The following is a 12,101-nucleotide window of genomic DNA, read 5'->3' as shown; positions in this document are numbered from 1 at the left end:
ACAGGCACAAACTGTAATGAAACAACACATTTTCTGGAACAGCAGCGACTGTTCCCCTGGAAAGGCTCCAGAGAAAAACAGCTGCATAAGCAGCTAAGGCAGACGGCTACCAGAAGCTTTCTCCACCACAATGCCTTTCAGTCCATCCCCTTTACTAGATATGAAAATGCTTCTGGCAAAAATAGGATGGCTCAGTGGGACATTCCTGACTTACTGACTTACAGTTCATCTCCCATTTGTAGCCTTAGATTTTATCACACAACTTCACTGACAGCCACCGGATACAACACTGCAGCCAAATGTGCCCTGAACCCACCGAATAACCAATTTAAAGTTTGAAACCTCATCATGGAAGACACTGAAAAATGAAAATTTATATGCCACTTCAGACAACATTAAAAATGTCACAGGCTGAAGCTTTATTTTTAATAAAAATTAAGTCTTCAATCTTCCACCCCAAGAAAGGGGGGAGAAGGCCCAGAAGCTAACTAAACTTGCACTACAAAGATTATGTAATCTTTAAAAGGGTATTTTTCTCTGTTGTACTATTTTATGAGCTCCTCATAGAATTAGTGTGTCATTTGACAAAAATAATATTCACTTAGATGTATTTTAATGAGAGATCCTAACTCTCCAAAGAGTTATGTGGACACTCCTTAAATACACTACAGATAGTTCTGAAAATCTACTTTAAAATATTATTAAGACTAGCTGGATCTTGCTGAATGGGCATTTTTGGAGAGTGAACACCATATAAATACCACTGTTGGGGAAGTTCAAAGGCAGCTGGGAACAGCGAGGCTCACACACCCCTAATTGCAACAAAACCCTGCGTCAGGGCATGAATTCAGTGCATCACTACGAGTCCACTTCCACTTTCAATCCCACCAGTATTTTACCCTTTGTACCCCCAGCTGAGCACCTCAGAAATGTGCAGTTTTATCCTCTCCCAGATCAGTGACTGGCATAAAAGAAGTCCCAGCTTTATTTTTTTTCTCCTTCTAAGACTCTAACAAGTATCCAAGGCCACCTAACACAGGGTGACTTTAGCCAGAGTTCTGTCCCCTGCTGTGTGCCCTGCAGCTGCTGTGCTCACAGCTGGATGCAGCACAATCCAGGGATCAGAGGATCTATCTTTATTGCCCTCCTGTTTTATTGAGTCAAAATGCCAGAAGTGAAACATTAGTACATTTATTGCATTCATTTGGCTCATCTTTACTGGGATTTTTTTATCTTTTTTGGAAGATAAGCTTCTGCATGGAAAAAAGCATGTGCCTTCATTTTTCCTGGATGTATTTGGACACACTTGTCCATCCATCCTCTCTGCCACATGGATATAGGTTCTAATATTAGATCTGTGTATTAAAAAAAAACCCTTTCCACAGTTTGAAATTAAAACAATGGTATGAAAGACATCCGAAACTTATATTCTGCTATGTCACACATTAAAGAGGGGCTGTGTGCACTCCGGGTGTTGGAAGGTCAAGAGTACCTTCCATGATGCAGCAGAGCTGTCAGGACTTTGGAGGTTTTCTGAAGAGCTCTCTCAGGTGGCATTGATTGTATTTAAATATGGTAACTTGATCTCAGATCTTTTAGAACAATTTGCAAAAATACATCTTTAAAAAATTGGAACTGATAATCATAACACAGGAAAGTATTCCCAGAAACTTTCTGTTCCCCTGCACCAGTTACAGTTATCCAAAAAACCTAGACCTTACTAACAAGAAATGTTCTACTAATTTCAGTAAACATATCCACCAGAAACCAGGCAACTGCTTTAACCCCAAAATCTCCTTAAATAAAGCACAAAATAAGCCCTCTAACATCCTTTGGAATTAAGTGTGTTTGCTGTTTTCTTACCTGCCTTTCATTGTAACCAAAACACAAGGAAGAAAAAAAAAAAAAACAAACAAGCCCACACCCAAAACCCAGAAGAGATTGCTTTCTTTTCTTTTTTTGGCCAGTTGCTTAAACAATCAAAATGAAAACAAGATAAACCTTGCAGAAAGAATGTTGCCTGACTATCCCAGCCATGAACATGGTTGGCAGCATGTAAGTACCTGGCCTGTTTTTTGTAGGCTTACGCCTGTCACGCTGAGATAGTGCTCCAAGGCTATACTTAAAAACTTAGTGTAGAAAACCCAAAATAAAACCATGAAACAAAATAATTCATCCAGAAACGAAGAACTGATGAAGAGAGATAAAGGAATAAAGGCATCAAGAGCCTCACCTCTGAGCACAGCAGAGGCCAAGCCTTGAGTCTTGGGAACTTTGTGAGTAGTGACTGAGAGAAAATGGTTAATTCTCTGCATGGTTTTCAGGGGCAGGGGCTGGCCAGCCAGCAAAGGACTTGTCTATGTACCCAGAGGAAAGGATTTCTCATGCTCTATGGCATCTAAAGCATGCAGGCAGGTTGGTCAACAACCATGGCTTTGCTACAGCAAGAGGATGGTAACACACTTTAAAAATACACCCCCGTTGCTCCAGCCTGGCCCTGGAAATTTTAGCCAAACCTCACAACAATCTAATAAATGAGCTGAGCTTCCACTTGGAAACTGGCTTTTTCAAGTGAGTGGGGAGTCAAGTTACTTTGAGGGTATTTCACAGAGTATTTTAAAATATGATCTAAAATACATTCTCCTATTCGATGAATCATTAACCAACACCCATTTAAGACGTGGCTTTTAGAAGCCAGTCCTGGGTAAATGAGCTCATATAGAACTAGACATCAGGTCTGAGTCAGAATCCAGATTTTTAAATTATATTTATTTTTAAAGATCTTAATCATTTAATCTCATCATTCCTAGGGCTCCTAAGCAGAATGACTGTACAACAGTGTACATCAGCTTATAGGTGAGCTCAGAATGCAATACTGTACAAGAAGGCAGCAATTCTGGGCTCCTGGGGTCTTTTTTTTTTCCAGCTCATCATGCAGCCATCAAAGTCAGTGCATTTCCACTGCTAGCACTCATAGACACTTAACTAGGAAATCTAAATACAGCTCCAGAAGGAGTGATAATCTGGGGTTTTTTTCCAGTTTAACTGGTCGCTTGCACAAACCAATTTACCATGGGTACACAATACCTTTACTTTTTAAGTTTTTCATACAACTTGAGAAGACTATGAATTACCAACCAGCACTTCTTAGTAACATAGCATCCAGCAGTACCAGCAAGCAAGATGGACTTGAATTTTTCAAACAACCAGAATTAAAAATATTTACCTTTAGCATAACATTTTTTACGAAGGTTTCTGATAGCGGAGAAAGTTAACAGCACTCACAGAACCCACAAACCAGGCTGCTGGCAGCATGTCACACAGTGAAAGTTAAATTTCAGCACCTCTAGTTCTTATTTCCAAAACCTTTCCTGGCTGAAAACAAAGGTGGTACATAATAACCCTTATTACTGAGGGAGAGAGACTTGAAAAAATAAAATTAAATACAAAATGGTGAAAAAACATAAAAAGAAGCATGCTTCAAAAAGAGGGGCAGAGAGCTGAGGACATAAAATTTGGCAGCAAATTACACATCATGAGGTGTAATCATCTCTTTTACACAAACATCCGACACAATAGAAGGGAGATAAACATACAGAGAAGACCAGCGTTTATTTACACGTACTAATGAGTCTGTTTTCACATTCCAGGCAGGCAGAAATTCAGATGGAGGCACCTGCCTCAACAACACCGGCTGCGCTTGTTCTGCCACTATCAGGGCTGTATCTGGGCTGGCAGGCAGTGAACTTCCTACCCCAGGTGCCTCCAGCCAGGCAGGACACGCAGAACCATGGCTGGCCAAGCAGGGAGCAGACCCTGCAGCAGCCCCAGCAGCCAGGAACGGCTTCCTACTCTATGCCATTATTTCCTACCTTGCTGAAGCACAAATAAGAGAAAAAGTGGGGGAGAAGAAACCTGAGAGAAATGCCTTTGCCTTCCACTGAGCCCTTGCTGATGTGCTTAACTCGTCATTACTGCTCTGGGTGTGCAGGCCTTGGCAGGAAGCTCAGCACCATCTCCTGCAACTGTTTTCTAATCCGAGTTGCAATTCACCCCGGAGCAGTGGTTTTATCTGAATTGTAAATCCTGCAAGGATGGCAGAGTGCAGCTGGGACAGGACCGGGAGGAAGGAGCACTTGCTGTTGCACAGGTCCTTTCAGAGCTGCTCTCGTAAATCTTTCAAAGGGGGAGGAGAACGAAACAACACAAGGCTAACTCACAGCGTGGCAGAACCACATGGTTCCTGCTCAGACAGTATCTCAGTCAGATGAACAAATCCAGAGAGTGATGCAAGACAAGTCAGGCAGTATCTCTGGGTTGGTTTGTCAAGTAGAAACAGTGCACCCTTGGAAGAACACGAGCTATTCTTCAGGAGTAGCAATGTCCAGGGCAAAACACAAACTTTGGAAAGCTGATCAGAACTTGATCTATCAGCGTCAGCAAGACTACAAGAGACAGAAGGTGAAATGCCACAGCAGTTCTGGTTGTGCTCCAAGTAACTCTGTGGTGTTCCCCTTGGGGCCTTCCCTAACACAGATTAGGTGAAGGTATTGAAGCCTCTCCTGGAGGTCACATTCTCCAAAGCTTCTGACCATTCCTGCTGCTCTGCTCTGGACTTGCTCCAGTTTATCTGCCAGACTATTTTAGCTGGAGTTTCACCTGCACCAAGAAGGTGGCTGGATTTGTGGGTCCTTACAAGCACCAGATCATTTTCTGCAGCATATTCCAAATCTTCTCCAGGTATTACACTCCTCTGTTGGAAGGTTCATAATCTTCTAGTAGGTTTTGGCAATTTTACCCTGTTTTTCTCAGGTTAAGACACACATAATCCAGAGATGACAAACAGTTTGCAGAAACCTGGCTGTTTGTAGACACAAACAAATTTTGTAAGTGCAGACTTGTTAGGGAAGGTGGGAATTTCAAGAACTGTCTGACAAAAATAATCCACCTTTAAACAGTGTAGCAAAGAAAGTAAAGCAAATTAAACTAATTTCAGGTGCATTAAAAAGGAATTTCTACTTTTTCTTTTCAACATACACCAGCTAAACTTCTTTTTTTCACCGTGAACACCATCACTGTTATGGCTTTTTAGAGAGAAAACGCAAATAGAAATATTCTTGTTTGCTTAAGATAATATATATTTTCTGTTCTTATACAGCACCTTAGAACTGTGGTATTTTACATTCTATGAAAAGTGTATTAAAAGCTATCTGCACTAAGACCTAAACAGCAGATAATGTAGAATTACATTTGTCAGCAGAAAGACAGCAACCACATCCCAAAACCCCCTGTTCTCAGGGCAGACATGGGAACCTCGGGAAGGACCTCAGCTGCAGGAGACAGGAAATTGCCTTATTGTCTGAAATCTGGGGTTTAGCAGCCAAGTGTTTAATCACTTCTTGGTAGCAAAAGTTATGTATTTCCTTACTTATCAGTACACAAACATTACCAGAGCGAAGCTGGAAGTGTAGCTAACAACAAACCCCTAACGACCACATCTGGCACCGACCCTGTAACATCCACATGGGTCTCTTGGAAGGCAGGAGAAAGACCTGATCCGAGCAAAGCATCCCGCCCTGGAACCCCCCTTGCCCCCCACACCAGCCTGCCTGGTGGATGGACACGGCCCAGCTGCCTCAAAGAACCAAACCCCAAAGCCCTACAAAGCCAGGGTCAGGGGAACACACCCTGTCATAGCCTTTTGTTTCATTCAGACCTAATTAAGCCACTTGCGGTGACAATAGTGGTGGTTTGTGTGAAAGTAACTGCATGTCACTCCCTGTGGGAATCTTTATAAAATATCTAGGAAATCAGGTCAGGGTGGGACAGTTCCCTTCTCTCGATTACTAGCAAAGCCATTACGTGAGGGACAGAAACAGCACAGTTCTGTTAAAATACAGATGCAAAGCTACTGTTACCTTCCAAGCCAAAAAAAATTTACATTCCAAATGCCTAAAAAGTCTTATCTAGACTGCCTGATTACTCTGCTTTGGCCAGGCTTCATTGCTTTTCATGACTGATAAAGCTGAAAAAACGGTATGTTTGTGGAAGTGTCTCCAAGATAATGAAAATAAAGTGATTTCATTACCAAATCACATGCCAAACATTTGCTTTTGCTGATGTAATTTGGCCTAATCTCAGTATAAAACACATCACAAAGAGTCAAATACTTTGTTTTGTTTTCAAAGAACTGTCTGCTGTGTGTCCTGTCATCACCCCAACTTCTCCCTATCCCCTCTCTAAAAATCCTTCGAGAAACGAACACGGATGCAGTGTTCAACAGTTGTGGTTTCCCTGCATGTTCATATGTAATTTACTGCTTCTCCACTCATCTCAAGCAAATCTTCCTTGCCACTCATCCTCATTAGTCCCATATTTTCTCCAGCTTTGAAATAGAAGTTGCTTATTAAAATCCTTTAAAAGAAATCTACAATGGAAATCCAGTGCAATGCTTTAGAAGCCAAACAGGCAAAAACAAAGGAGCACCAATATCAAGATAAACAGCTTGTATTTCAAGTACACCAAACACACCTAGGTGCCACTTAAAAAGTCAATAGAACATGTGGCCTTTAATATTCCCAAAAACCTTGACAGCTTCTGGACTCTACTACTCAAGCAATGTTTGTTTCATTTTTTTTTTTTTTAAAAACAAACAACACACATACACAAAAAAAAAGCAGCTGAATGTCTCTTTGTAAAAAGCCACAACCTTTCATTCACTCAACTTCCTAAACTTGGCAGTCATCTTCTAGCCGACTAGTTCAAGTCTTGCGGACTTCACAGAGAACGCCTTTCTATAAAGATAAGCAAGATAGCAACACTATCTAACAAATCTGCAACAAGTTTGGTGTGTTCATTATAAACCCTGGTTGTCAGCTTCGGAAATCTCCCCATTCCAATTATTATTTTCAAGAAATTAGTAAATCTAGAAAAAGGGATGGGTTTACTCTTTATGGAGTAAAGAGGTAAAAATTTTCATTATAATATGGATATTTTTCCATTGGAGCATAACTGGCTTTCCTTTCTTTCATCTTACAATTCAATTACTCAATTAAAAACCAAATGTTTGTCTTGAGGGATGCAATCAGTCAGGTCAGCTGAACACTCAAACTCAGTGGCTTCTGTACTGGTATGTGCAGTACTGGAGAAACCTGGCTGAAAATCTCAGTTGCCTCTGAAGGATCAACAAGTGTCAGCCCTTGGAGAGGAAATTTGGCCACCTTACCTGCAGGTTTATACACGCTGGATGATTTGCTTAATTAAGAGACAAGTATTTGTCTAGCACGACAGAGGAAGGTGGGAAGACTCGTGGAAAACAACCTCCCTGATTTACCACAAGGGGCAAGGCTGCAGAATAGGATGTTTGTAAACAAGTGAGGACTGGTAGGAAGCCAGTTTCTACCTCACAACAAGCAGAGAGACCTGGCACCCACTGCTCGTCCTGTGATCACCCTGCGGCTACGGAACACGGCAGCACCCGGCACAGACCAGGAGCTCCTTTCCCTTTCTCAGCTCTGTGGGAAGGAGAGCACCAGCAAAGTAGGCTTGTTAACTCCCAAGGCATTCATTTGGCCATCTTTAGAAATGGAGACAATGTGAAAAGGAGTGGAAGGGGTTTGCAGATAAAGACCATCCCCCATTTTATCACTCATGGGTACACCAGTGTGGTTAGGACGGGGGGGGCACGGCTCAGGTTCAGCCACAAAACCTCCAACCCCAATTCTGACCCAGGGCTCCTCCTCTGCTGACTCACCCTGGCCCAACTCCCCTGAAACCGCAAGCTCTCTGTAATGCTGCGTTGGCTAAAGCATCACCGTGGAGCCCTCTGTGCAGCAGGGACACCGATGCCACCGAGTCCCGGTCAGACTGACAGCACATGACAGTGCCAAAAAGAGCCACTCCCTTCTTATGTAAGTCCTGGAAACACGGTTAAAAATAATTTTAGAGTCATTCTCTTGCAAAAAGTCTCCCAACAGGAGTTTTTGGAAGGAAAATTCACCTATTGTAAAATAAGATTTGAAAGGCCAAGTTCAGGAGTAGGTAAAACAAGAGAGGCATTTGGGGACCTGGTTTAGTGGTGAATACAGGTGGTACTGGGTTAACCAGTTGGACTCAATCCTAGAGGCCTTTCCCAACCTTAATGATTCTATGATAGACTTCAAGATCATTGAATTTGTTTTTCAGGATTTTATATGATTCCATATACACATATACCTACAAATGCATATATGTATATTTTTAAATGCACAGCTGTCAAAACTTCTTAGCTTAATTTTATTTCCTTGCTTTATGCTAATATTGTTCAGCCTTGAAACAGCAGCTCAGACTGTACAAGTCCCCTGCCCAGAAACTGTGCCCAAGGTGGGGTCTAAAATACAGACAATGCTCAGAAGACCAAAGCTGTGCCCAGGAATTTGTCCCTCCTCCACTGATCCAAAACTTGTCCATCCAGAGAGAAATGCCAGAGTCTACCAAGGCAGCTGATAATTATGCAAAGTTTCCTTAGTTCTCTGGTGTAAGCATGTGTTTTGCAAAAACAGCATGGACCTTTGAAGGGGAAGGCAACACTACATATTTGCATGCTTCAGAGAACCAACACCTCCTCTCAGAGTAAGCCTGGGATGTTTCCATGTGCAGAAATCTCTGCTCTCTTGAAGCATGGGAGTGACAGAATTTCAGGTGCACAGCATGAGCCAGGTCCTACCCCCTGATACATATTTATACCTATCTCAAACATCAGAGGGAGTCTCATTTATATGTGCATGCACATATTGGTATCATTTACACAGGTAAACTGAAAGTAAACGTAAATCAAGTGCAAGTAATGAATCTGCTCCATACAGAGAGGAAACGCTCCCAGATGTCTTTAAAAGGCTAATGAATATACTAACACTAGCTGGATGAATTCTTGGTCATCACTGCATCATGTTTTGCACGTTCAGAAATTCAGCCTAACATTCAAACTGCTAGCATAGGGAACAACATGCATTAAACCTTTAACGTTCTTCAATTGTCCACTTCAGAGTCCAACTGTGCTCCTCTGCATTAATTAGTAAAAGATGAAAACTAGAGAGAAATTTTGTCAGCATAAAAAAATTGTGCTTTTTATGGACATATTTGCAAAAAGCACAGTGTGGTATCTATACTTTTGCCTGATTAGTACAAACTTCTGTTTCTCTCTAATACTGGTGAACTGGGTAAGTACCAGCTCCAGAAACAGATTTTGAACAGGACTCATTCTCAGCTTACAAGCTCAAGAGTGAAGGAAGCTCATGTTTTGTACAGATTTAACACTCATACAGGTGGACTCCTACAGTTTCAGAAATTTCATTTCTGCCCCAATTCTGTGCATGTCTTTTTACAGGACTCTGGTTTTATTTTGGGGCGTTTGTGGGGTTTTTTTCTTCTACAAAGAATTCAAGGCAAAATAATGCCCCCAGTAAGACAACTCTGAAAGAGCAGGGGGTTTGAACTTCTTAAAAATTGCTCAACTGGTTTTATTCATCCAGCTTAAAATTGTATCATTGTAGAAACTTTGAGAGCCATATTTGGCAATGTTCTTCAAGAGCAGTTAAGACACAGGATTATTGTTATTTAGCCAGAGTGGAACGTTCTGTATGTATAAAACTTGTGTATATTGCAATGAGTAACTTAAGTGTGGCTGAAGAGTTGATAAGCACAAAAATCAACAAGTACAGCATTCAGCTCTTAAATACCATGCAAAAAAAAAAAAAACCACCCAAACAGTTTTGGGATGAAGCAGCAGATTTTCATTTTGTTGAAAAAAAACCAAAAAAACAAAAAAAAAACAAAAAAAAAAACCAAAAAAGCAAAAAAAAACCACAAAAAACCAATCAAAAACCTCCTCTGAGTAATTTAGAACCCAATTACATTATATCTCCCATATCTCCTCCAAAGATTAGGAAGATTGCAAAGTCGTATCTAAGAACCATGAGCTGCAGGCTCAGCTTGAGCGTCCAAGGCCACAACCTCATTTAAAGCCTTCAAGTCATGTATTTTTTTTTTTTTTTAAATGATGCCTACTAGCAACCTTGGCTCTGTTTACAGAGCTGCAGTTGCAAAAATCCACTTAGCTCATTGCTCCAGTTGTGATCCTGCTTTAACAAGTAGGATTTTTACTCTGGGCTGATCTCCTTCAAGCAGTCCCCAGGCAGTCCCACAGAGGTGAGTGCTGGGCACCACCGCCAGGATTTAGCTGTGAACTCCTGTTTCACAGCTGAAAACAGCACCTGGCACAGCACACAGGTAAGACAGAGCTAAAATCACCAGTTGCACTGGAGAGAAAGGGTGCTATGCATGCTGCAGCCTAATCTCTCTGCACTGGCTGGGGCGCCAGCATTTCTGAGAATCCCTTATCTGTAACAGGGGCTGTCAGAGCCCACCACCACAATGATCAGGGGGTCCACACTCCTCTCCCAGCACATCAGGCCTCCTCTCCCCAGGGAAAGGCACAGATAGGCTTTGCAGCAGCCTGTGATTCACACCCGAGGAATGTTTGGTAGATATCCCCACCGAGCCCGCAGACTGTGGTTGCTGCTCTCCTTCCCAGCAATCTGAAGATTCATGTTTCTCTCGTTAAATCAGCAATGACACAGTGAAGTGCAGGTCTGGGCACGGTCCAGGTTCATGATGAACCTCTCCAAGTATTTCACGGAATATCTATACCCACACTCTTCACATACAGACATTCTATATCCATTTGCAAGTCGGTCTTGTGCGCATCATTGAAATGTCCATTAATTTCTGCAAGTACTCATTACACCATGCCACTAAAAATAAATCTTTAATCTCAAGGGGCAGTAATACCATACTTTCAACACTGTGGAAGGTGTTGATTAGCATTCTTCTTGGCAACCTTGTAAAGCATTACTTACACAGGCTATACATTTTATGTACCAACCCATTTCCACAAGACTTCTCACAAAATAAAAATTAATCGCTTTGCTTAGAAAGTTTACAGAACAAAGCCTTGGCTTTGTAATGTCACCCTGAGAGAAGACTTAGATTTTATATTTCACATGGGTCTTAAAACTGCTTTTTTGCTTTGCAAATACTTCCTCAAACTCACAACCATGGAAATTTGGACCTGGGGCTGTATGTGTATGGCGAGGTACCTGTGGAATATTTCCTATAATTGGTTGATCATCAGACACTTTCTCATTCCTTCCCTTTTCTGTCTGTTTTCATCACAAAGATGCTCCATGACATATGTTCAAGGACTTTTCCAAAGAACAAAAAAGGAGGAAGGAAGCACAGGTCAAAAAGGGAAATGAAGGGAAAAAGGAAAGGAGAAAAACAGAGCCTGCCAGGAAAACAGTGTAGATAGCTGCAGTGATACTCCTTTACTAAATAAAACTATGTTAAGGACCCTTATGACCTTAGAAAACATTAATAATCATTGGGAGCTTATGAAAAATGAATAAAAGCAGAGGACTCTACATGTACTGAAGGAAACTTGGTGTCCTTCTCCCTTGTGCTTTTGAGACTTTTCGGTCAATGATGCAAACCAGAAGAAAGAGACCTTCAAAACTGCCTATCTACTGAGTCCATGAAAGAATACTTCAGTGACAGTTTTAATTAAAAAGTCCTCCACATTTTGGTGTCTAGTTATCCCTCAGCATGTCCCTCCTCTCTGTTCTGTCTCTATACAGTTGAGTAGCTTCTTACAAAGTTACCCTTCTTGGGTAACATTTAGCCATCACTTGGCAGTAAATAAGTGAATTGCTCTTGGGACAAAGCTAGTAGAAATACTCTATGATAGCCAGATGAAACAACTGGCAGGAAATAGAGTATTTTGTACAGTTTTGTCAGCAAGATTTATACCAGTGTTCAGTAGTGCTCTCTATCAAAACATGTATGGCATTCTCTGTGAAAAGAAGATAATTTCCTGTCCTCTCCATAACCAAGCCTCCTTCAGTAACTACCACAGAGCAATCAGCCACATTCCGCTTGCAAAAAGCACTGCCAGGAAAGGACTTCATCAATAGTGCAGGATTTTCTTTTGTTGTTTTTTAGCAACTAGAGCCAATGCCAGGTGACAAAGACAAATCCCCACACCTCCAAGCAGCACTTTCAGAGAG

General features: G+C 41.5%; 1 protein-coding gene across 8 annotated transcripts in view; it reads right to left on the bottom strand.

The window, feature by feature from the left end:
- MICAL2 (microtubule associated monooxygenase, calponin and LIM domain containing 2) overlaps window positions 1-12,101 on the bottom strand; it is a 116,701-nt gene that overhangs the window by 81,636 nt on the left and 22,964 nt on the right. The window lies entirely within an intron of this gene.

This window comes from Corvus kubaryi, unplaced genomic scaffold (genome assembly GCF_017639235.1).
Source record: "Corvus kubaryi isolate FWS band 111438036 unplaced genomic scaffold, C.kubaryi_AGA036_p1.0 37384, whole genome shotgun sequence".
Classification (NCBI taxonomy): Eukaryota; Metazoa; Chordata; class Aves; order Passeriformes; family Corvidae; genus Corvus; species Corvus kubaryi.
This window is presented reverse-complemented; position numbering and strand designations above follow the sequence as displayed.